Raw genomic sequence first — 26,234 nt, 5'->3', positions numbered from 1 at the left:
TTTGACAAAGCATCTGAACCCTTCGGATGTGATAGAGTTGGATGGGAAATCTGCTTAAGCACCTGAAGAGAACCAAAGGCTTCTTACTTCCTAGAACATATGAAGATGTCTGCCTGCCACTTCTGCCACTGACAAGGAACAAGGTCAACTTCTGCTGCCAGAGTCAAATACTATTCACCTCTAAGTATCAACCCCATCCCTGTCTGTCTTTGTGTCCCCCCTCTCTCCCCACCTTCTCTCTCTCTATCTCACATAGCCCAGGCTTGCCTCAGGCTCACTATATAGCCATGGGTGACTTTGAACTTCTGACACTCATACCTCCCCATGGGATTATGAGTATGTACTATTACAACCAGTTTTATGAGGTGCTGAGAATTGAACCCAAGGTCATGCTAGGCAAACTCTCTACCAACTTAGCCATATCTCTGTCACCCAAGCAAATCTTCTCTTGTTCTTCATCTCACAAAAGTAAAAACAGAGGCACTTCTCTTCATCGTGAGAAACAGATCAATAAGCCGAAAATATGGAGGGGCTTGAAGAGTTGTGACATTTGACACAAGCTTTCTTGAATGTGGCCTCTGTCCTTGTCAGTGATGGTAAGAAGGCATGAAGGTAAGAAGGATAAATTTGTGGTTTTGAAATATAAACCAGCAAAGAAACACCACTTTAATTACTTGGAAAAAACTTACACTTTATTATTTATTCTGTGAAGAGCTATATGACATATTTTTTCCTAAAATTTGAACATGCTTATTTTAAGAAATGTAACAATAGAACAATATTTATGGACAGGATCTCTTCATTAACATTAACAGTTTCATTCTCTTCATGTAGCTCAGTCTGGCCTTAAACTACCCTCTAGCCTATGATCCTCAAACCATCATATGATAATCTTCTAAGACAACAGGGCTCACAAATTCAAAAATTAGTAATATATACACATACACATACAAACACACAGTAGAACTCTGGTAATCTCCTATGGATGGTTACTGTATACATTTACATGCTCTCTTCTCTAAAATAAATGATCACTAACATTAATCAAATATCTAGTAATAGCTAATGTTCACTGTATCATTAATTTTTATTATTAATTCTAAAAAATATCACTTGGCTGTTGATATTCTTAGTATCATTTTTAGAGGCAAGCATCCTAAAAGGCAAGGTCTACTGGAGGTTCTTATGTGTCAGCCCCTGTTAGGGTAGCTGTAGCTAATGGATAAATGACCACCAGAACCACTTGACATAGTTAGGATCGTGATGAAATCTCAAAACTAGAAAATGTTAGAAAGATCATAAATATGCTATATCCACCTTGTGTTAATTCTACAGAACTAGCCATGAACACTGTGCTAACAAAACTCAGCTGGGTCTTCATCCTGGGCCATGGAGACCAAGGTAGAAATCCTCTCCGTATTGACTCACAGAACCTCCTTCTCTGGATTCCTGATGTCCAAATCTCATATTCATTATCCCTTTCCCAGGCTTCAGGAAACCATCAAATACTTGGTGTTAGCTCTTGTGACTTCAGACCTTTCTATGACCAGACGCAACTAGTTCATTCCATTTTTCCTTATCGTTTCACACACTTTGGAGCTCCTGAACAATTCATTTACAAGATTTCACTTCCTAGAGAGGGTGCAGTTGCTGGAGGGGGGAGGGGGAAGGAATAAACTAAATATTTATAAGCAGCAAGTGGAGAACACACATGAGTGAGTTGTTTCTACTATAATGAGGTCATAGAGGAGTAACAGGACTAGTGGCTGAGAGGAAGGCTGTGCCCTAGAAAAATGCCCACAAATAGGGGAAAAATATACCTTAAAAGAAAACCAAACATAGTATGCATTTGAACTAGGTTCACCCACTGATCTAGATGCTTCTCGACACAGCAACCAGAACTGACCTCATAATTCCGAGTGTCCCTCAACTAAGTCCTCCCAAAAATGTTGTTAATTCCTTCCTGGAGTAACTCTACTTTGATTAGTGCTGCAAACGTTGCATTAACCTTTCAGACTGTGGTGTTCTGTTGACTCTCTTCAGGCTCCCTGGAAACTGAAGCCAGGAACTATTTTTACAGGGTAGTTATTAGTTGTTTTTCTTGAATGCAGTTTTGGGAGTCTATGTTTATTCCGACTACATTTCATGCTGTCAGATTCAACCCATCTTTCCAACCTGCCAGATTTCTTCTGCACACTGACTTCCATCTTTGCATCCAACGCAAACACTGCCTTTGCCAGTTTCATGCCACCTATGCTTTTGATGCACACTCCTTTTATTGACATACCACATGCTATCAATTGCCTGTTGTAAGATGTATAATCAACTGGGTGATAAACAGCGTGGTGCAACTGTCACTTCTGTCTAATTCCAGAACAATGCTCTGCTTTCTCTGTAGATCATACAAATCTCCCACTGTTAGCCTCCCATTTCCCTCTTCTTCATCCCCATTAACAGTTTCATTCCTCTCAACCCATCCTTGGGTAACTACTAACTCACTTTCTGTGTGTGCACGTTTGTCTTTTATGCACAGTTCATAATCACATGACACATAGCCCCTTGGTTTTCTTTCCATTTAGTGTAATGTTTTTAAAGGTACATCCATTCTGCAGCATGTACTAGAATTTGGTTTTTGATGTAATAATGGCACACTCTATAAACATATTTTGACTGTTAATGGTTGCTTAGATTGTGTCCCTTTCTTATATGAAGAATAATGCTGCTACTTGTAAAATGCACATATATAGATTAGAGGTCTAGATCTAGATGTATGAATATATATATATGCTTTTCATGTGAACAAATGTTTTTAGTTCTTTGGGGAATATATCTGTACTGGATGGCTTGTCATGTGAGCATTCTGTTTAACTTTTTGAAAACCTGACAGACTGCTCCCCAAATCAGTTTTTCCATTACCTATGTGTGAGGGCTTTGGTTCAGCTCATCTTCCACAGGACCTATGGTTGTTTGTATTTCTTATTGGAGTAACTCTGGTAACTGGGAAGTGGTTTGGGTTTTCATTTTCTGATGACTAATCCTGTAGTATCTTTTTATGTGCTTATTGATTATTTGACTATCTGCCACTGAGACATGGTTACTGAAATCATTGCCCAAATTTTAATTGGATTAGTTATCTTTTTGTTATTAAATTGCAAGAATGTTTTGTTTATATCACCAACCCCTGGTCAGATAGATACAAGATTGACAAATATTTTCTATTATTCCATGGGTTTTATGCTTACTTCCTGGTGGTAGTCTTTGAAACACAAATGTCTCAAATGTTGAAATCTAAACTTGTCTAGACCTTTCTTGTGACTTGTGTATTTTGTTTTTGTCCCAATTTTAAAAATACTTTCATATAATATATTTTGGTTATCCTATGTTCCCTCCCCCAACTCCTCCCAGTTCCCATTCCCTTCATGCTTGGGGAAGGAAAATTAGTTTTCTTCAATAGAGTGGCACAACCACAACCCGAGGCAGGCTGCATGCTCAGGAATCATTGGCCAACACAAAAGGCATTCTGTGCTTTTTGGATTTATTGTTGTTTTTGTTTGCACTTTCAATGGCATAGTCAGGACTCATGGCCAAATCCAAGATCATAAAAATTTTACCCATATTTTCTTTTAATAGTTTTTATAATTTTATCTCTTGTATATAGGTATTTGATCTGTTCAAATTTATTTTTATGCATGATACAAAGCAAGGATCCAACTTCATGGTTAGTATATGGTAGACTATTTTGTAGTTGTCCCAGAACAAGTTTTTGAAAAGACTATTCTTCCCCCATTGAATTGTCTTGGCACTCCTGTCAAAAGCGAACTGTCTATAAATGTAAGGTTTATTTCTGGACTTCCAATTCTATTCCATTTGTATATGTCTGTGCTTATGCTAATAGCACACTGTCATTATTGCTGCAGCTTTATAAACTGTTACAGAAATCAGTCATAGTGATGTTGAACAAAGCAGGACTGAGTAAAGAGCTGTGTGACACTAGACTATGAAGCTCATGAAGGCAGCGGCTCCATCTTCTTTGGTTACTCGTACATTTCTAGTAGACAAGGTCTAAGTCTGACATATGCTTAAAGTATGATTAAGTATTTGTTCACAGACTGATTGAGTAAATGAAAAATATAAGTAGAATCCATTTTCAAATTGCAATCCTTTATGAATCTACTTATCTGGACCTGCTGCTTTTGCCTGCCATTGTGTCTGTCTGGGACACTACTATGAAAGACCTTGCGAAACTTGCTAAAGTCCAAAAGTTATTTGTTTTAACCCTCAGTGCCGAGAAACTATATGTGACATCTGTCACCTTAGAGTCACCAAAACAATGCCATTTATGTCACAGGCAGGGCTTCCCCTGATGATTTAAGAATGAAATCATCTATTAATCATTTCCAACAAAACTATTGTTACCAACTTCTATGACTTGCAAGTTTCATAAGCAATTATACTGTTCTTATTTAGTAGATCAGAAGGAAAAGAACCACTTTCTAAAGAGCTAATGTCCTAAGTGACACTGCTCTTTGCCAAAGAGCCAGCCCAGAAAGCAATGATAGAGGCAAGGGAAAGACCCAGTACAACCCTTATGACAGGCACTACAAAGGGGCCTTCTACTTTTGACCAGGGCATGGAAGAGTTAGAAAATGGCATGAGGAGTACATTTTCATCTGAAGATTAAATAAAAGTCAACCAAGTCAAGGACACAGTTCAATCTTTTTCATAAGTTTAGTATTTTCTTATTTGTATAAAACAAATGATTTTGAATTATGGGGGAGTGGTGCACGCGCACACGCGTGCACACACACGCATGCATGCACACAAACATAGGTATCTGCAACTGTTAAGTTTTACATTCAGTTGAAGTTTATATTTTAAGGTTTACCTTTTGATGTAGCTCTACATACAAATACTGGCACTGACATTGATACTCAAGCTAGGTTGTCTTATGGAAATGTCCTTGCCTGAAATTACAAGCAACTCCTGTAACATAATCATTTCAGCCCCAAGTACTAGCACTGCTTTCATATGTATAAATAATAACCATCACCATTATCATCCAAGATTGCTACACAGGTTATTCCATTTAATCTTTTCAGTTGAGATGGATATTTTTCTTTACTGCAAAAATGAGACCATCAAAGCCTGGAAAAGCTTGAAAAAATTATCAATTCATAATCAGAGGAGCCAGGACTCAAACCCAGATCTATTTGATACCAAACTGTATGGCTTTAATCACTGTGTCATGATGCCTCTTAGGGAGACACAATGCACTAAAAATTTTCACAGAGCAATCATAAATAAAGAGAAGATGCCTGTGTACTCGAACAATCCCCAAATATAATCCCATTGCTCATTCTCCAGCTGCCAGCCCTTGGCCTGCCCAGGCCAGATCTACATAATCCTAAGACTGATTCTCCTTGAATTCTCAATGCTGCAGATTTGGGTTTTATTTTGTTCTTGTTTGTTTGTTTGTTTGATTGGTTGGTTGGTTGGTTGGTTAGTTTGGTTTGGTTTTTGAGACAGGTCTCCTGATATAGCTGAGGCTGACCTAGAATTCATGATCTCCCTGTCTCTGCCTCCCAAAGTGTTCAGATTATAGGTATGAACCATCATGCCTGGCACAGTTTTTTTTTTTTTTTTTTTTTTTTTTTTTTTTGGTTTTTTGAGACAGGGTTTCTATGTGTAGCTTTGCGCCTTTCCTGGGACTCACTTGGTAGTCCAGGCTGGCCTCAAACTCACAGAGATCCGCCTGCCTCTGCCTCCCGAGTGCTGGGATTAAAGGCGTGCGCCACCACCGCCCGGCCTGGCACAGTTTTTTATTGTAACAAAAACCCCCACACAGCATGTATTCTACTTTCTTAACAACTTATTGTACAGAATTCTTAACCGTATGTACAATTGCTGTATGGAAGATTACCCTCCAGACCCTTTCCATCTTGCATGATGATGGCTTTGCATTCACTGAGCAATTTTCTGTTTGTCTCTCTCCTAGCTTCGGAAAACTATCACTCCACTTTCAGCTTCTGTGGCTTACCTACTTTAGATACGTTACATAAGTAGACTCATGCAGTATTTGCCCTCTGTGATTGACTTAAAGTCCTTTAGCAGGATCCTCAAGATTCCTCCATGTTATGACACATGACTAAATAATATCACATTGCATTCATCTACCACATTTTTCTTTGTCCACTGCTATTCAGTGAGCACTTGCTTGGATTTGCCATTATACACAACAACACAATGAAAAAGAGAGTGCAGATATTTTTTCAGGGAACTATTTACAATTTTTAAAATAAATATCCAGAAATAGTGCCAGCAGTATGATTCAGCAGGTGAACGAGCTTACCCAGCCTGATGATCTGAGTTGGGTCCCCAGAACTCACATGATGGAAGAAGATAACTGATCTCTCAGGCTGACCTGAGACTTCCACACACCCCAACGCCCAACATAAAGGAAAAATGAATGTTAAGAAATAGTAAATAAGCATCCAGAAATAGAATTGCTAGATCATATTTTTGTGTGTGTATGTATGTATGTGTGCTTGTTCTTATGTCCGTATGTGTTAGTGTTCATGCAGGTAGATGCCATATATGAATGTAGGGTGTCTTCTTCATTACTTCCCACTTTGTGCATGTGTGTGTAGAGAGACACACATTCATGTATATGCAAGCTGGGGGTCAATGTTAACTATCTTTTTCAATCACTTTTTTTTTTTTGAGACAGGGTACCTTACCCAATATTCACCAATTTAGATAGACTGGCCAGCCAGCAAGACCCAGGATCTCCCTGTCCCCACATCCTCAGCACAGAAGTTCAAGATACACGTTCAAGGCTTGTGCTACATAAGGAAATCTTTTCACACACACATGCACACACCCCTTTACATATTATATATATACACATATAAATGCTGAAATATTTTTACAGTAGCCTTTTATCAAGTTAGTAGCTTACCAACAACAATTCCATAAACTTCACACTGTTGATTTTTCCTTTGATGAACATAAGCTGTTTAGTTTGAGTTTTTGATGTTATATGTAAGAAGTTGTCATCATCGGCATGAAGTTTCCCTCTCTGGCCCATCCCCCACCAGAAGGTTATTTTGTTGCAAGCCTTAGAATTTGCTTTTCAATTTATCTTCAGTTCATTTTTGTATATAACTTAAGAATCTATTTACAAGTGGATATCCAGTTTTCCAACACCATTATCTGCCTATCCTATTCCTTTCTGGCATCTTTGTTGAAAAAAATTGACCAGATAATATGAATTTACTTCTGGCCTTCCTTTTCTGATCTATTGATCTATATTCTATTTCTTGCATCATACTGTTTTGATTACTATAGCTTTGTAATATTTCGAAGACAAAATGGAGAAAGAGCCTAGACACATGTAGCATAAGATTTTCCATTGTTAAAAGGGCTGTACTACCCCAACTGGTAGATTAGATCCTTTTCAAAATTCCAAAAGATTTTGTTATTGTTGTTGTTTTGCAGGAAAAAGAAAAAAAGGTTCATGGCAGGGAAGTGTTAGGATCGTGATATGTCTTGAAGTTAGTAGAGAATCACAAGGGAACCTAAATAGCCCCACACCCCCCAAAAAAACAAGTCTTCTGGAAGAAGAACAAAGCTCTGGGCTTTTATACTCTGTCCCTTCTTGAAGATTAGTCCACCACAAAGGCCCTTTTACATTCTTAAGATGTGCTTATATTCAAAGATGTTATCTTTGAAAGACATTTGGAGACCATTTAAACAAATGAATCCCAGAAAGTTGAAGCTGGTTTCAACATTTGGGTCCTCTACAGGGCATTTCAAGACAGAGGCTGTAGCGGTGTGGGTGCTCATGTCTCCCAAGTTCATTCACACACTGAAACTCACTCAACAATGATGGTATCAGGACTTCAGTCGGAGATTTTAATTCCAAGGGTGGGAACACGGGAACAAGGTTAACACAAGATGCCCTGCCCCCTTTCCACCATGTAACTTACAACAAGAAGTGGGAAACCCTCACATAGTTAATGACAGGAGACTGTGAGTAGAAAAAAAAAATCATCATAGTAGTAGATACACTTATGACAAAGGTTTGATATGGAGATTAACTTAAATGACACAGTGCCTGACATAGCTTATCAGGGATGTGTGTCAGCTCTTCTTAGTTATGAACATTTACATCTCTGGGACTTGTGGGGAGTCCCCATGGTCAGTCACATAGTCTCTATCCACAGTATGTGTGGCTTTTCAAAACTGGGCAGGATGTGTGAGACAGTTCTTAAAGAATAAGGCAGTGGGGCTGGGAAAAAGGAAGTAAGGAGAAAATCTGGGATCCAGAGAGGAAATGAAGAGAGACAGAAGAACAAGGTAGAGGAGTGATTTAAGATCAAATCATTGCTGGGAATCTCCTGTAGTGAATTCTTCTCCATTTCTTCACTCCACGTGGCCCACTATGAGGAAATGTCATCCCTGGATAGATCTTGAAGGAAGTAAAGGCGAGTGTTCTTCCCGTGACCTCTTGCTAACTGCCTATCTAACTCATCCCTGATCACTTAAGTGACCCAGTCTGATTTAGGTTCTTAGAGGTCAAGGAACCCGGATCATTTCTCTGAATGTGAAATGAGGCTGTAAGTGCACTTTGGGCAACAAATCCAAACCACTGGGAGCAGTCACTTCAACTCAGAAGGCTTCCCTCTCTGAAGGACCAACTGCCCTTTCATAAAAGACCCTCTTTATCTGTGAATCACACAGCTTACTGTGGAAGAACATATATTCTCATTAAGCAACATCAATTCTCAGCACATTTGATATAATCTCTTGTGCTACTATAATTAAAAATTAAACAAGAAGTGTTATGTCGGAGAAACTCCAAAGCTGATTTTATGTACTCTCTTTTTCCTCTGAAAACATTTTTCTTACTAGGGTTTTTCCAGTATAATTATATTCCTGGGAAAACAGGCAGGCAAAAGAATAAATCAATATGTAATCTTTCTTGAAAGTTCTAGCTTATATTTTATGATCTTTACAGGTTGTTAAAAAATCAAGTCTGAAATTTTCTACAGTAAACACATACTATTTTCCTTTTTTGTTGATGCTTGAAAAAGGAAAATCATATACAATATTGGTTCAGTTGTATCTTTTAGACACAGAGACAACTGCAGGCTTTCAGTCTCTCTGAAGATTTCTGCTACCATATTTCTTAATGTAAGTGCCTGACACATAGAGGTTGCTTAATGGATTTTTCTGAATGAATAAACATTAATATTAACAATGAAAAACTAAGAATATATTTGAGGTCTGTAAAAGTCAATATTTTGGCCTAGCTAGTTTTCCTTACCATGCCTCCACTTTTCCCATTCACAAATAGAGCAAGGCCAATCTCAAGGGAAGTATGAGACATTTTGTCATTTGCCTTAATTCACTTACAAGGCACATTCTCATTTGTTTATTTAGGAAGGTCATAAAACTCAGAGAAATTTATATCTGTCTTTATAAGTTGTAAGGGGGAATCACATGTTCAGATACAGGGAAAATTTGATTACATGAATCTTATTTGACATGTCTAAACTGCTTAAATTTTAAAAGATTTTTACATCAAAAAAATTTAAGTTAGAAACTTAACCTCTTCTTCTTAAAGTTATAAACACTAAACTAAACTGAACTCATCATAGATAAATAGCGTGATCACTATTCTTGGTTGTCAACTTGACTACATCTGAAATTAACTAAAATCCAAGTGGCTGGGTACACCTGTGAGGGACTATTTTCTTTGTTAAGTCATTTGAAGTGGGAAGACCAACTTTTAATCTGGATCTTTTGAAGTGGGAAGATACACCTTTAATATGGACCACACCTTCTGCTGGCAGCCTATATAAAGGACATGGAAGAAGGAAGCTTGCTCTCTTTGTCTCCTTGTTCTCACTCTCACTGGTAAGTCCATTCCTTCACTGGTATTAGAGCCTACTTTTTTGGGAATTCTGGCATATATTGAAGACCAGCTGAGGCAGATATCCAGCCTTGTGGACTGAACAACTACTGGATTTTTGGAACTTCCATTGGTAGACAGTCATTGTTGGACTAGCTAGACCACAGCCTATAAGCTATTTAAAAAAATATATATGAGATTTTTCTAAATATGGGATTTATTAGAATCTCTCTCTCTCTCTCTCTCTCTCTCTCTCTCTCTCTCTCTCTCTCTCTCTCTCTGATCTACATAATATATATATTCTATCAGTTCTGTTCTCCCAAAGAATCCTGACTAATACACAGAGTTAGTAATTAATCATCAGGCAGGACTCATTCCCAAGCACCTAATTCTAATTCTAACACATGTTCCACTACACTGCACTGTGGTGTGGACTCCTTCAGTGCTTTATGGGTAGATAATAAAAGTTAGTTAAGGCAGATGATGATGATAATGAAATTTCACTGTACTGGAAACAGAAAAAAATGAGGTCAGTTAGCTGGCATTCAGTTGTGCTTTGTTAAGACAGAACATCCATTCCTTTCTATCTCTCTCTACATTAAAAAAATTACTCCGTGTACTGTGTTTAAAATAAGCCTTGGGCAACTAAATATCACTCATTAAAACAGTTAAAGCAAGTGACAGCTCCTAGTAATACATTTTGAGAACAGAAGAAGCAAGATAAACGTAGCTTAGAAACCATGCATAAGCAGAATTCTTCCACAGCCACCCTGATCCCCTGCTGGACAATTTTTAAAACTGGATCTTTTTTTTGTACCACAAAAATGAAGAATCTGAGCCTTTGACATCCAGAGAAAGGCTGACACTTCCATAGGTATTGCTTTGCCTTCAGGAGTGTGGGACAGAAAAGTCCTAGCATTGGCTAAGGAATACTAACTATAGGGATAGAACCTAGGTGGATATTGGAACTCCATTTGAGTGGAACACAGAGGACCAGTTGAGGCAGGTGCCTCCATGTCTAAATTTAAGAGTCAATTCCTGATGAAACCTTAGTTTGGGGTCTTTCATGTTGTTACTACAAACAGGACTTTCTCATTTAAAATGGTGAAGTCCTAGAATTGGAGAATTTTATGGCAGTGTCTGTGAAAAGCTTTGTTTCCACACAAGCCCCCCACACCACTTATTGGTATAGAGTTAACTAAATGTATTCAGACCAAAAGACTTTCAAAGATTCTCAGAAGCACTGGTTATGACAGCTTCAGATTGGAAACAATGATCATCAGCGATAGGGGACACAGTGAAATACCATTACAGTGATCATGCACAGCTATTCTCAGAAGCAAACACAGTCCTACGAAAGCCAGAGGTCCAAGAAGCCAACCCCCTAAAGTTTGCACTGAATATGAACTTGAAACCTAATCAAATTATCTATGGTCGTAAAATTTAGTCAGTGGGTACCTTGGAAGTGGTCCCTAGAAGAAAACTCAAGAATGATTTGGGGAAAGGGACTGATATCCTTGTTTCTTAAAACAATGATAAGAAGAAGGAGAGGAGGAGGGGGAGGAGGGGGAGGAGGGGGAGGAAAATGTATTGTCCTTTGCACGATGTGTGCATGATGTGTGCATGTGGACATGCATGTGAAAACATGTATATAGAGATTAGAAGATAGCTTTGTGAAGTTGCTTAGATCTCTCTTTCCACCTTTATTTGCATTCTGGCCATGGAATTCAGGTCAGCAGTTATCTCACTAGATCCAGTGATTTGGTTTCATGACTTGAGTCCTTTAGTAAAAGCCACTGAGCTCTAAGCTTATGAAGTGTAAATTTATATGAATGTTTTCACATGACATTTTAAAAAATTGAAGTCCTAAAATGTTTCCTATAGAAATATAACAGGGAATGATATCAGTTGGTAGGAGAGCTACCCTGTCACCAAGGTGAAGAGACTGAAAACCCCATAGGCAGCTTTTCGTTTCCTGTCCTCCTTGATTATGAAACTGGTCACCAACTCATAAATGAGAACAGAATGTATTAAATGTCACATTCTTATGCAGGAACCAAGGTGCTCACTTCTTTGTGCCCCAAGGCAAGATTGGGTCTCAGTTTTTATATACTAAAAATGGACCCATTAGGATAATGAGTGGGTTCATGTCTGTCATTTTCAGATTGATTGCTGGCAATGTTCAGTACCTGAAACAGGTCCCACTAATTATAAGGAGCAATCAGAGACATTCAGGAATATACATCATTTAGGGCCATGGACTAATTGGTATTTGTCCTTTGTAAAGTCTATTGAAAGAACATAGAAATCTGCCTCGAGATTCAATAAAGGCAGAAAGGAAGGGGAATCGACTTTTAAAATATCTCTTAAGAGTTAATACACAGTTAAACATTTATATAATCTTCACAATGGTTTCCCCCGGGTATATACTAGTAGCCTCAGTTTATGCAACAAGAGACAAAGTCAGGATAAGTTATACTAAGTAAGTTATACTGTTACTGAGTAAGGGAAGAAGGAATGAAATCTGAGTTGGGGGCTATTCAACTCTGCCACACACTTTCCTATCAAAGTTAGTGGTATTCACCAAAACAGGTTCTTTGCAACTTTGAGTAAACTTTATGAGTTTTCCTACTCAACAGAAAACAAAAGAGCATCTTTCTCAAACAACAGTTTTCAACAGCTGAGCCAGTGTGTGTATAAAAGTATAAGATTTGTCATCAATGGACCAGATCATGTTCTCAACTCAGCCCAATATTCTAAGGGGAGCTCTATGGAAGACCTTCAACACCAGGCCATAGTTGTTTACTTTTAACATATCTGACCTCTCTTAGTCCCAAGGGTGTTGCACGAATCCTAAATGGTCTTATAATAATAAAAAAACTGGGCCAGATATTGGGGTAAATGCTGAAAGATCAGAGAGACAAAGGAACAAGCCACTAAAGAAACTTCTCACCACTACCAAATCCTCAGACTGAATGGAAGGCAAGATCCTATCTCCATGAATCCTCTGATTGAAAGCCTCTGAGTCTTCAGCCAAAAGTACCTCCTCAGCCAAAAGAGTCTCTGGTTCCTGTCTCCTCACGCCTTATATACCTTTCTCTGCTCAACCTTCCTAGTGCCGAGATTAATGGCCTGTGTGCTTCCCAAATACTGGTAGCAAAGGCATGAGATCTCAAGTGCTGGGATTAAAGGCATGTGCCACCACTGCCTGGCTCTGTTTTTCTCCTAGACTGAATCAATGTCATGTAGTCCAGGGTGGCTTTGAACTCACAGAGATCCACATGATTCTCTGCCTCCTGAGTGCTAGGATTAAAAGTGTGCACCACCACTGCCTGGCCTCTATGTTTAATCTAGTGGTTTGTTCTGTCCTCTGCCCTTCAGGAAAATTTTACTAGGGTACAACAGAATATCACCACACAGGGTGAATAACTCTTCACTCTTCCTTTTTCTAATTATCTGTTTTATATGTATGGGTATTTTGCTGGCATGCATGTCTGTGCACCACTTGTGTGTAGTGTCCACAGAGGCCAGAGAAAGGCATCAGATGCCCTGGGTCTGAAGTTCCAGATAGTTGTGAGTAGCCCTGAAAAATCAAACCCTGATCGTCTGAAAGAGCAAGCATCATTCTGAGCAGCTGAGACACCTCTCACGCCCCCACTGTTCATTCTTAACACTACGTAACTAGCCTTTATTCAGTTAGGGAGAAAATAAAATAAAAGGAACAACCCGTGCTCCCAAAAGGTATCGAAGAAACTGTAAAGCATATGTGCTACTTTGGGTGGTCAGAATTCATACTAGAATGATTCCTAGAACCTAGAACGATGGCTGTTGCTGTGTCTTGAATGTTTGAAGGGCTGGAGAGATGGCTCAGCAGTCAAGAGCCCTGGCTGTTCTTCCAGAGGACCCCAGTTCCATTTCTAGCACCCACACCTGGTGGCTCACAACCAACTGTAAGTCCAGTCCCAGGAAGTCTGATTACCTCTTTGGTCCAACATCAAGGGCACCAAGCATGCATGTGATGCACATACATACATATAGACAAAACATCCCTACACATAAGATAAAAATAATAATTAAAAAATAAGCATTTGGCTTCCCATCCCTCAGTTTCCCCATAATACAGAAAATAACTACCTGCCATGAGACTTCATGAGAAGATCCCACTCATGTCTTTAAAAACTTTACTGGTAAAAAAAAAAAAAAAGCACCATGAAACATCTATGGCCCGTGTGCTCATCAGTATCCTGAAGAAAGCTGACCTTGGTCTTTACAGGCCTCACCTGTTCACAGCTCCTCTCAGAGAAGGCCTGAGAATAACTCTCTGACCCAGAATGATATGCAAAGGCAAACAGATAATGTGATGTTATATTTGGGCATTGAATGGCTCTAGAATTAAGAAGAAAAGAAAACTTACAGTGAATTTGCCAAGGTAAAGGAGATCTACAGTCAGCCTTGATTTTGTGCACACAGGGACAAAACAGACATTTGTCCCCCAGAGTCTCTCTGACAGGATTTGAAGAGTGGAGCATGGGGAGAATTGTTGAAAACCACACTTGAGAGAGGCTGCAGTGACAGAGCAGCCAGATAGTCTCTGACCTAAAACTGAATTTAACAGAGAATGGAGAATCAGAGACACCGTGCTACCAAGATACCCAATGATTATGCAAATATAGGAAAACAATAGATAAATCAAACTTAATAGCTGGCACACAATCTTGTGACTCTCCACTCCAAGGCTTCCATCTGGTGTCAAGCAGAAATGGATAATAAAGACAGCCTCTCAGACCCCAAGTTAGGTCGTTTTACATATTTATCACACACTTCTCAAACCAGACCCTGTAAAGCACATATTATCATTTTTAAAGAAACAAGGGTCACAGTGACAAAGTAACTTGCCTAAGACAGCCAGAGACAAAGGCGTCACTAAAATATAGGTCTGGCTGACACGAGAGCCCTTGATCATTAAACTGGGTCCTCTTGTCCCTCATCAGTTACTCACAGTGCATACTAGTTCTGAGCAGATTCTTGGGCCAAGTCAGTAGGAAATCCAAACCATGGTGCTGCTTTGGAATTGCAGAGTATGTCCTGAGCATAACATCACTCGACAAGCATTTGTGGAGGGTCTACCATGCACCAGAGTTCTATTAGATATGGCTGATAGAGGGTTCTTCCCGACATGGGCAGTGCCCACTATTGTTTTAACACATGTGGCCCCAGCAGTTTGTTAGATATTGAAGCAACACAGATAGAAATGTTTGCTGCATTGAAAGTCATTCTTAGAAATCAGGAGTCTCTCAATAAACAGAACTTTTCCCCTTCCTTTCTTCTTCCCTCTCTACCCTTAGTCCCTCTGTCTTACTCTATTTCTAAAGCAGGTCACATATATCTCAGGCTGTCCTCAAATCCACCATGTAGCTGAGGATGATCTCAAACTTTTGATCCTCCTGTTTCTACCTCTCAGGTGCTGGGATTGCAGATTTATACCACCACAGTGGATTTTATATTGGCAAGAGATCAAACCTAGGCATCATGCCTATTAGACAGACACTCTACCAACCAAGCTATACCCCTGTCCTCAGAACATATGCTTTAGTCTAAAATTGTGACCATTCTTTATTAATTTCCTTAAGTTTCTGCATGAAAAGCTGCTATATATTATTTTAATTACAGGACCACAGAAGGATTGATTAGTAAATTGATTAGTAAAAATTCCTACAGAAAATTAAAATCCTTAATAATTTATTCATAATGCTATTAAGGCAAGACCATGCTTTTTTGGGCTATGCATGTTTATGTTGTGATGCAGAGGTCTGCAAGGAGGAGTTCCAGTAATGTATGCTGGTGATTAATATTCTCCACATATATCCACCAAGCAAACAGTGTCTCTGCACCCATTAATGATTTCAATAATTATCAAGCATGGTTTTCCCAGTTTAACTATTTCCTGTTGAAAGACTACCATAGACTTTCAGTCCTAGCTATAGCAACGACACTTTGGGAAAAGCAATAGACTTGAATGTTAGTCTGGAAGGGGGTTCTTGTCTCAGCTTAGACACTAAGTGCAGGTGACCTTGAGGTCTAAACCCTCCTTCATATTACAGATGAAAAGATTTGGATGAGGTGATACCCAGCCCTTGCCAGCTTTATAACTGTGCAGGTGGAATTCCCTGGGTATTATCTTTATCCCTTCTTGATCACCACAACCTTTCATCAAGTATCATTTGGAAATGAGCTTCTCTTCACAATGGCATTATTCCATGACTACTTAGCTGAGCCCAGACTTACAGACAAAATGGAGATGCACTGACTAGGGAGGAAAGCAGTGGTCCTCTCTCTGCTTCACCATTTGCCCTTGAACAGTGAGTCACTTAGCAATGCTGGGCCCATCATTTCCTCACTGATGGGGGATTATGTGACAACACTCAGCTACCACAAAAGACTGAGAGAGGATTAAATAATATGCTTGTACGGGATTTAGCCAATACTTGATGTAACACTGGATACTCGGTAATAATTACCTTTTGAGACTCACAGAACTCACCTGAGATGCCTTCCAGATTCAAGGACAAATGGCTCCCTAAGAAGGCTTAGTTTCTTCTCATTCTCGAAGGAGAATTGTGCACAAACATAGTGTCTTGGTGTGTCATTAAAAACATGGATTTTTTTTTCTTGTTAACTGTGCTTTCCCCTCAGAGTACTGAAAGAATCACTCTGCCTTACAGTCCTACATCATTTTTCCCATATGCCTTTCAAGACAGATGCTTATTATGCTGGGAACATAATGGGAAAATATCCAGCACGTATTTCAGTACTGTTAAGATATGTACATACACCCAGCATAAGGAAGTCGGTCATCCCATTGTTAACTAAATTTTCACCAAGCTGGATACAACAACACAGCTTTGTGGGGTAAATCTCATATTTATGCAGGAAATAGACCTTGATTAGATGATAATAATAATTATTGTGAGCAGTGATTGAAAACGTGGCATATTCTAGCATTGTTCTCAGCAATTTTCATTTGTCAACTCTATTGGTGAAGACACCCCGTGAGTCTGTTGAGTCACTTCACTGTATAAAGAATATACCACCAAGAGCTTCCCAGCCCTGTTTCCAGAATCTGTACACCCAGATTTAAGCCAAACAGTCTTATTTAGAGCCAGTGCTCTTCATCATTATGCCATTTTTCACAGAAGGTGTGATGATCTGAAGGATATGTGGAGAGAACTGGCCATATTGTAAGCACTCCATAAATAGGATTTTTGTATTATTTAGGTTAAAGGGACTATTTCTTTTTTATCTTCCTTTTTAGGGGTGTGTGTGTGTGTGTGTGTGTGTGTGCGCGCGCGCGCGCACGTACATAGATCTTAACTGGTACCTGCACTTGTGTGGGGGAGTAGAGGCCAGAGAAGGATGTTCTGCATCCTGTTCTATGGCTCTCTACCTTATTCCTTGAGACAGGGCCACTCACTGAACCTGGAGCTAGGGGTAGCAAGTAAATTCCAACGATCCTCCTGCACCCATCTCCTGCAGAACTGGGGTTAGAAGCACACATAAGCACACCAGGTTTAAGTGGGTACTGGAATCCTAACTCAGGTCCTCATGCTTGAACAGGAAGCGCTCTTACCCACTGAGCCACCTCGCCTACTCCTCTAATCTTAAGTGTTGTTCTTCTTAGCTCCTTAAGACAAAAATTCATCAGCTACATTCTTCTTCTCTTCTTCATCGTCCAATATTCTCAACTCCACTGGTCAGATTGTGGTCTCTGCCCATAGACCCTATGTTCTGTGGTACCTATGATCATCACAAAGGTAGTCTCTCTCCCACCCTGAGTTGTAAGTTCCCCAGACCCTGGCTTTCAGAGTTCTTCCATAGCTGACTGGCACGGCTTCAAGGAACAAGCAAGCTCTTCCTCCCTTCTGTAGACTCCCCCCATGATTTGCAGATGCCTGACCCCTGGTCAAATAGTCACTTACTTTGTGTTATTCCAGAGTTTTGTTATTGAACAACAGGGACACAGATACATTAATTTAACTGCTCTAATGTGAGTCTACTCTGTTCAAGAGAAGCTCACTCCAAGATTATAGACTCCCCACTTCCGGCAACTCACTGATCTGATTGCCAAAACATCATCAGCTTGTTGTTTGGCTCAGGTAAGCATCAAGCTAAATGATGTTCAAACACATGACAGTAACAGTGAGGCAGATAGCAGGACATAGAGGACACTCTTCCCAGAAGATAATCGTACTAATTGGCAGTCATCGTTCCTTCACAAGTCCAGAGAGAAGAGCAGCATGAAATCATACATAGAAGGCAGAAATTTTGAGGCTCAGAGAAGTACACAGCACACCTGAATCCTAGGATCTCATGGTGAAGCCAAAAATAATTAAGTAGCAGATGGCCAGCCCTGCTGCAGAAAGCAGGGCTCTCCCATGGCCTCACCTATCTAATTTGGGGCAGCTGGCAGTTTATCTAATGACCATTTTCAACTAGTTCAGGGCCTTGCTCTTCAAGTGCAGCCCCTGGACCAGCTGCATAGGCATCACCTGGGAGCATGTCAGAAGTAAAGCATCTCCCCGGAACTGCAGATCTCAAATCAGCATTGGGAATGGGTTGTTTCTGAAGGACTTTGTTCATGGAGAGGTTCTAAGAGATGACCCCTACCTAGCTAAGGCTCAAACAAGCAGGCCATGCCCAGCAACGAAACACACTCTGTTTAAAAATTTAAATGAATGAGTAAGTGCATATTAAGTATAAAATCAGGAAAATGGAAAGTTAAAGTTTCAATTCTGCTCGGGATGAATGTGACAACAGCCAAGCAGGGACCCTCATGGAACCCCAAGGGCATTCTACTTGCTGCTCCAGATCTAACATCTACTTCTCCTGTGGTGTTGCTCAGTGTTCAAGGAAGCTGGCCTATGAATTCTTCATGGCTCCCTGGATACCTGGCTAACTCTGAATAGGTTTTAGGAGAGCTACAGAATAACAGAGTAGGAGTTCTTGTGGGTAGGACTCAGTGATGGGCACAGACCCGTCTTCCTTTATATTCCAGTGACTACTCCCCTTTTCTCCCTCAGGCCTAAGGATGGCTCCAGCATCTTCTGCCTAATCCCTTACATTGTGCTATTATTTCCTGTACCTTTTTAATAATCCCTCCATAAACTCCCCCATGACACAAAATAGGAGTATATTACCTATTTGTAGGGATGCTGATTGATGGATTTAGACAAAAAGGTTCAAAGAATGAAAGAAGAGTGAAATGTAATAGCATGTTTTTGGAGAGGAGACACCTAAGAAACACACACACACACACACACACACACACACACACACACACACACACACACATAAACAACAGAGTTACAATAAGTTTTACCAAGAGAATATTCTAATATGTTCTAAACCTGAAGTTCCCTTTTTATTGGTTATGTGAGCCTAAATTCAAACATTGGGATCCCTACTGAATTTCAATCCAGATTATCTATCATCATATATCATTTGTTTTGTTTTGCTTGCAGTATTGAGAAATGAATACAGGACTGTGAGTGCTAGGCAAGCACCCTACCAGTGAACTCTATCTCCAGACTTGTGTCAAATTTTGAAGCAGGGGCTCACCAAACTGTTGAGACTGGTCTTGAATTTACTCAGAGCTCCAGGCTAACACTGAGCATGTAATCCTCCTGCCTCAGCTTCCTAAAAAGGGACATTACAACCTGTGCTATCACATTCAGCAGCTCTTTGTATTTTTAATAGTAAAATTCTCAATTATGCTCATTCTGTAGTCAACAATTTGTTCAATTTTCCCTTCTCTTTGCAAACTCCTATTTCCAGAAACTTCCAGAATTGTGTCTGATCCTTTCTCTTTTCTCTTCTCACACGATTTCATGTATACCCAGCAGTTTAACTACACAGCAAAAGAATACCTTTACCAGATGGTCTGTGGCACATACCTCTCCAGAGGGTCCAATGCAGTGAGTAGTCAGTATGACCAGACCTATCAGACAGGTTGTTTTCCTGCAGCTGCCCACCTACCATGACTACTCATCCACCAAGTCCATTCCCTCCACACCTCATTGGGTCCCTACATACAGTCTTATATCCAACAACCAACTCTCAAGTATTCTACCTTACCCAGCCAGCATTCAAAGTCCTCAGAAAGTCCTACCTTCTTTGTAAAACCTTCCTTGTAGCCAGAAGACATGGCTTCTCCCTTATCCAACTTATTCTTCTAAATCAGGACCCAGGAGGTTCCTTTAGCAGTGTACACATGCAAACATATCTGACTACACAGGGTAGAAAGACTCACATACAACACTGAAGCTTTTGACTTAAGAACTGGGGTCAAAGGTAGCATCTGTCATTTATTTTCTAAAATTAATTTTCATCTCTTAAGTCTCTTTGTTCCTGTAGCCTTGTTACAGGCCTTTGACCTTTTAGAGCATTCCTGTCATTGAGTGTTTCCTTTTCTGGGTTTGGCAGATTATATTCTGTGCAATCTCTTAACATATTCCCTAGCTTTTCTTTTTTGCTGTAGTAAAGTGTGTTGGTTAGCTCGTGGCCATGGTTACCTTTTTAAGAGCTTTATTGGGAGGGGGAGAGAGAGAGGGAGAGAGAGAGAGAGAGAGAGAGAGAGAGAGAGAGAGAGAGAGAGAGAGAGAGAAGAAGAAGAAGAAGAAGAAGAAGAAGAAGAAGAAGAAGAAGAAGAAGAAGAAGAAGAAGAAGAAGAAGAAGAAGAAAGGGAAGGGGGGAGAGAGAGGGAGAGAAGACAGAAGGAAAGAAGGAGCAGAAAAGAAAGACAAGGATGCACAGAGGGCCCACCTGCTTTTTAGGCATGCAGGCTGATGACATAATTAAGGACAAAATCCTTACAAAGTGCACATAGCATAAAATTTACCACTGACTTCTGCTATGTCCGATTTGGTGGCAATCGGGACATTCACATCATTGTACAACCATCACCATTGTCAACCAGAATATGTCTCATCTTCCCAAACTGACCCTCTGTATCCATTAAACACTTTCCCCCCTAACAACCAACATTCTACATTTTATTCTATGCATTTTCTACCCAACCTACTTTATATATGTAGTATTTCATAATATGTATTCTTTAGGGACTTGTTTGCTTCACTTGACATCTTATCTTCACAGACATATACACAATGTGTGTCAGAAGGACTCTCTTCTTCAGACTGAATACTAGTCCATTGTATGTAACAATCACATTTTGTTTGCCTGTTCATCTTAAGAAGGACTTGGGCTCCTTCCACTCTTGGTCATTGTGAATAATGGTTGGAATAAGTTAACCAAGGTACAAAAAAGAGAAGAAAATGCCAGACCATGCCCTTGCCTTGAGGCCCAGTGGCTCTCCAGAGCAATTGACTGAGAACAAAAGAGGTTTTTACATATCAAGGTGGAAGGTAGGGTGGAGCAACATTCCTGAGGAGGCAGAGAACCAGTCAGCTTGGTGAGGGGAAGAAGGAACAGAGTTCTACAGAGGAGGCAGAATAGCATGACCAGGGAGAAGGGAAGAACACAGAGATCTTGTCGATGGTAAGGCAGAACTCTTGTAGAATTCATCAGAGCCCAGAGTAGAGAGCAAGTAGAGATGGAGGGCAAAGAAACAGAGGATGTAGATGAGGCAGGAAGCATAAGAGCTTAGTTGTTAGCAGGACTATGAGAGGGCAGTAAATGAGGGGACAAAGAGGAACTGAGTGTCAGGACAGAACTGAAGCTATGTAGACAGGATATCATCCCAGAGAAATAAAGTAGGTGGACAAAGAGCTTGGTGTATATAGATTTATTCCTGTCCTGAATGCCTGACAGAGCTGTAGCTGAATAGATAAAATTTTGTCTTAGAGAAATAAAGTTAACAGACATAAGAGCATAGTGTATGTAGATTTTTTCCTCTCAGATATCCCACACCAGATGTAGTGTCTTCCCCGGACTCTGGGCAACCAATATAGTACCATGATACCAAACAACACATATATAAAACACATGTATAAATATGTATGTAAGATCAACAAAACATTTGAATTTCAGGTACATTTAGCAGTTGCAGGCATTTAGATAGTAATGGAATCAAAGGAATGGATAAGATTGACTAGAGAAAACAGGCAGAATAAAAGGCAGGGGCTTTTGTCCAAGCCCTAAAGAACTCCAATTTTGTGGAAGAAAATGAGCCAAAAAAGGAAGACAGAACAGCATACAGAAAAATAGAAATGAGTTCAATAAAGTGTGTAGTAGTTATTCATTTCCACATTTCCACCTGGGAAAGAAAAAAGAATAGACATACACATTCAGGTGTTTATTTGTATACACACATATACTTGTATACATACAAATATATATGCTTGCATTTGCATGTGTGTGCACACATGCATGTGTGTGTGCATGTGTGCATGTTCAGATATCAGGCCTCATCAACTTGGTAAAAACTAAGATCAAGAATAGAGATAACTGAAACATATTCAATTATTAGTATTGGTCTTTTGACCATGACACGGCAAATAAAAAGAATCAACTTCAAGTAGGTGGGAATTAGATGGTAAATGTAGGAAACACTTTTGCCCAAGGAATAGTACATGAATATAAATGCTCACTAGGAAGGGGTTTATGAAATAAGTGATGTTACATTTGTGACAAACTGTTAGATATTTGAGGCATATCTTATAAAACCTTAAAAGTGGTTTAAAAAGAGAGAAATCACACTTTCACACCACCCCCCACACACACTCAAAGAGGCAAACAACACACTGCGTCAGTTGCATGAATGCCCCGGGATTCATTTAAAATCCAGCCCTTGGTAATGTAATATCTATAAAAATAAGTGTTGAACAAGAAATAACAGTGCTAAGATGAGATTTCAAGACACATCCTCTGATTAGAAATTGTTAAACACTAGAATGCTGACTGGAATCAAGAGACCACAGAGTCTCCTTCTCTCACATTGTTCTCATCTGTGGAACAAGGTGCAGGCATGCATCAGGATGAAGAGGCCAGGTGGGACAATCTCTCTTAGCTCTCATAATAGTGTGAGGTTGTCTCTGCTGAGTTACTGCAATGGGAAGAACTCTCGTCTCTCTTTTTGTGATGTTAGATTAGAGACCCCAGCGAAGTCTCTCAAGCTCCTTGGCTTTCCACCCCCACAAGGCTGCAGGCCTTCCTCCTCTTGTATATCTAAATATTAGCTTCTTATTCTTTCACCCACTTGTTGTTTGCTCTCCCACTTACATTCTGCCCTAACTTAATCTTCTAAAAAAGTCAGTAGTATTTGATCCCTTCTCACTAAAGCATATTCTTTTGAAAACTCAGACGCAATGTATAAATATGAATTAACTACATGTGACATATGGAAAAATTATTAATAGGAATTCGACTAGGTCAGAATTTTATTACTTTTGGCCACAGGCCATAATAAGACATAGAGAGAGAAGAAAATCTACAAGGGGTTTTTTAAAAGAAGTCATAAAGATCAAACAAGTATAAGTTAGAGTGACTTCCTAAGTATAAAAGTAGGTAACATTTCAGTTACCACATTAAAATGCATTTTAAGACCTTTATATCATTGGAATACTTGGCTGGAGTATCTGATATAACATTAGCCTTAATTGTAAAGCCAATGAGTATAAGACAAATATAATGTGTGTGTCTTAACCATGCAAATCTGAATTATCCAAAGATATTCTAGAATAAATATTAATCTAATTTACCAAGAAATGCTTGAAGTTATTTTCTACATGCAAGAGAGAAGCAAATAAGTATGTATGAAGCACCTAGCACATGCATCATAACCTCATACTTTTCACTTAATATTCCTAGTGACTCACAAGACAGATTAATCAGTTTTATTTTCCAAGTAAACAACCAAGGGTCAGACAGGTTGTACAACTACCCGCCTCCAACCACACATTAGTAAATAGTAGAGCCAGAATCAGGATTCAGGGTCCTTCAAACTCACAGTACAGAGAGTTGGTCATGTTCTGTTTTGAAGGAAAAAAAAGTGGAAATGCTCTGATTCCAGGATACCTAATATGAGCTAAGTAGACCAAGAAATAAGCCAGTATCTTGCCTTTAATTATGAAGTAGACATGATTTTAAAAAAGATTGCTCTGAAAGCCTGGTTGAGTTTAAGAGAGGTAAGGTTGAGCAAAGTGGAATTCTGTGTAACCCTTCGATAACTCTTGAAAACACTGGTTTCTACAAAAGCTGGCTCTTTTGGGACAGGGTGGAGTATTTTATTCAAAGGTCCTCTAGCAAGATGACTTAGTGGTAAAGAAACTAAACTTTATTCAGCTTCTCTTTTTGCCTGGCCCTTGATGTCCATTACCTAATGGATTTCTCATTTCAGCAATGATCTTATGAGGTCAACATAGAGAAACTGAGTCTCAGGAAAGTGATAATTTTTGATTGACATTACTAAGTAATGGAGCTAAGGTTTAAATCTAGATTGATCTTGGAATCCTGGTACATACATTAGTTACCGTTGGATAATTGTGGCACAAATGACTTGGAGGGAACAACTATTTATTTTGGCTCCGAGTTTCAGAGGTGTCCACCCATCATGGCAGGAATGACAGGGAAGGGCAGTTTATGATTATGATGTGATGGCCAGGAATCATAGAAAAGGAGATCTGGGAAGAGACCAAGGCATGATATGGCCACCAAGGATGTGCCCCCAGTAATCTACTTCCTCCAACTTGGTCCCATCCTCTGCATTTACTGTCTTCCAATAAAGCTGTCATGTTATGAATACATAAAGGGTCAGAATTCTCAGAACCTAGCTGTCCCTGGGGATACCCTCCCAGTCACAGCCCAAAGGCATGCTTCATAAATCTCCCAGGCATTAGTTTTGATTTTCCTTTTGAGATATGGTCTCATGGAATTCAGGCTGGCCTTGAACTCACCCTATAGCACTGGATGGTCTTGAACCTCTGATCTTTCTGTCTCAACTAAATGCTGGGATTACAGGCAAGTGCCACCTTGTCTAGTTGATGTAGTTAGTGTCAGAGATTGAAGCCTGGGCTTTGTGCATGGTAGGTGAGTACCTACTCACTGAGCTACAACCCCAGCCCTCCTAGGCATTTCTAAGTGTAAGGAAGTTGACAGTCAAGAGTAGCCATCATGATATACCTACCACATGAATATTATTTCAAGCCCCATCTCAAATTTGCAAACATTTGAACAAGTGCTGGACACATAAAGGACTTCAAAACAACTGCTTTCTATAAGGTGGAAATCTGATTTGTCCTATGACCCTAGAGGCCACAGATGTCCTTAAGGGATCATGATCACACTTTTCAAGAAGTCTATGGGGCTCAGCAACTCTCAGCAAGAGCAGGAGCTGGCCATTTGGAGGGGATTGAAGCAAAGGTGTTTTGGAATCCTTTGGAATGTTCCAGTACTCTAGCTGGCCTTTGACTCACTCCTTCCCCATCTTCCTACCCACAGATCCCCTCCACTCCTGCTCCAAGTTATCAGACAGCCTCCTTCTCTAGATGGCAAGAAACCCGCCTGTAGGTCTGTAACTCAGCTTTGGGGAATGCTGTGCTATTTCAGTGGAAACCAGCTTCAAAGAAAATTGCTCTGGTTGCCATTGGGGTCACTTAGGTGTTTGCGTACTCTGCAGTAATTGCTTTATTTCAGCAGAAAAAAAAATACTCGTTACCATGTTTTTGCAGCTGACAGTGGCTTTTGTGGAAAGAATTCATCTCATCAAAGAACGAGGGGGTACATTGACAGCACACACACACACACACACACACACACACACACACACACACACACACACACCAGCTGTTTTCAGGACTGCTCTCTCCTACCTACCACGTCTCCTCCAAGCACCTGGCTGAGACCAGGGAGGAGGTCCATGAGGACACTGCGTTCTAGTCCATATTGTGTAGGGTAGCTGCTACCTAGGCAGCAAGTAGGCAGGGACACTGGACACTGGCTCAGGCAGAAGTGGGTAATGATGTCTGATGAGGGAAACAATTTCAAATAAAGCTTCCTGTTCCCAAGCAATATTGCCACAATGTGTGGATTTTGCTGCCTCTAAAATAGGCCTCTCTCTCTCTCTTCTCCTCCTCCTCTTCCTTCTTCTTCTTCCCACATCCCTAAAGCCCTCAAGTTTAAGAGTTTAGTCTAAGAAGAGGGTTAAGGAAGAGAAGCATGCAGTGCAGACACCTCCCCAATTCTAATAAGATGCCCATGCTATCTTTTATCTATACATTTCACGCTGCTTAGTCAGTCCCAGGGCAGCCAACAATCTTTTTCTCTTTTCTTCCTTTGAGTCAGTCTGTTATCATGGCCAGTGCTC

At 39.9% G+C, this 26,234-nt stretch overlaps 1 protein-coding gene across 2 annotated transcripts in view; it reads right to left on the bottom strand.

Annotated features, from left to right (window-relative positions):
- The window catches only part of Astn1 (astrotactin 1), a 340,652-nt gene that overhangs the window by 261,046 nt on the left and 53,372 nt on the right, over nucleotides 1-26,234 (bottom strand). The gene's annotated exons all lie outside the window — the stretch shown is intronic.

Source organism: Peromyscus maniculatus, chromosome 11 (genome assembly GCF_049852395.1).
Source record: "Peromyscus maniculatus bairdii isolate BWxNUB_F1_BW_parent chromosome 11, HU_Pman_BW_mat_3.1, whole genome shotgun sequence".
Lineage (NCBI taxonomy): Eukaryota > Metazoa > Chordata > Mammalia > Rodentia > Cricetidae > Peromyscus > Peromyscus maniculatus.
Note: the sequence above shows the minus strand (reverse complement) of the source record. Positions and strands in the feature narration are given on the sequence as shown.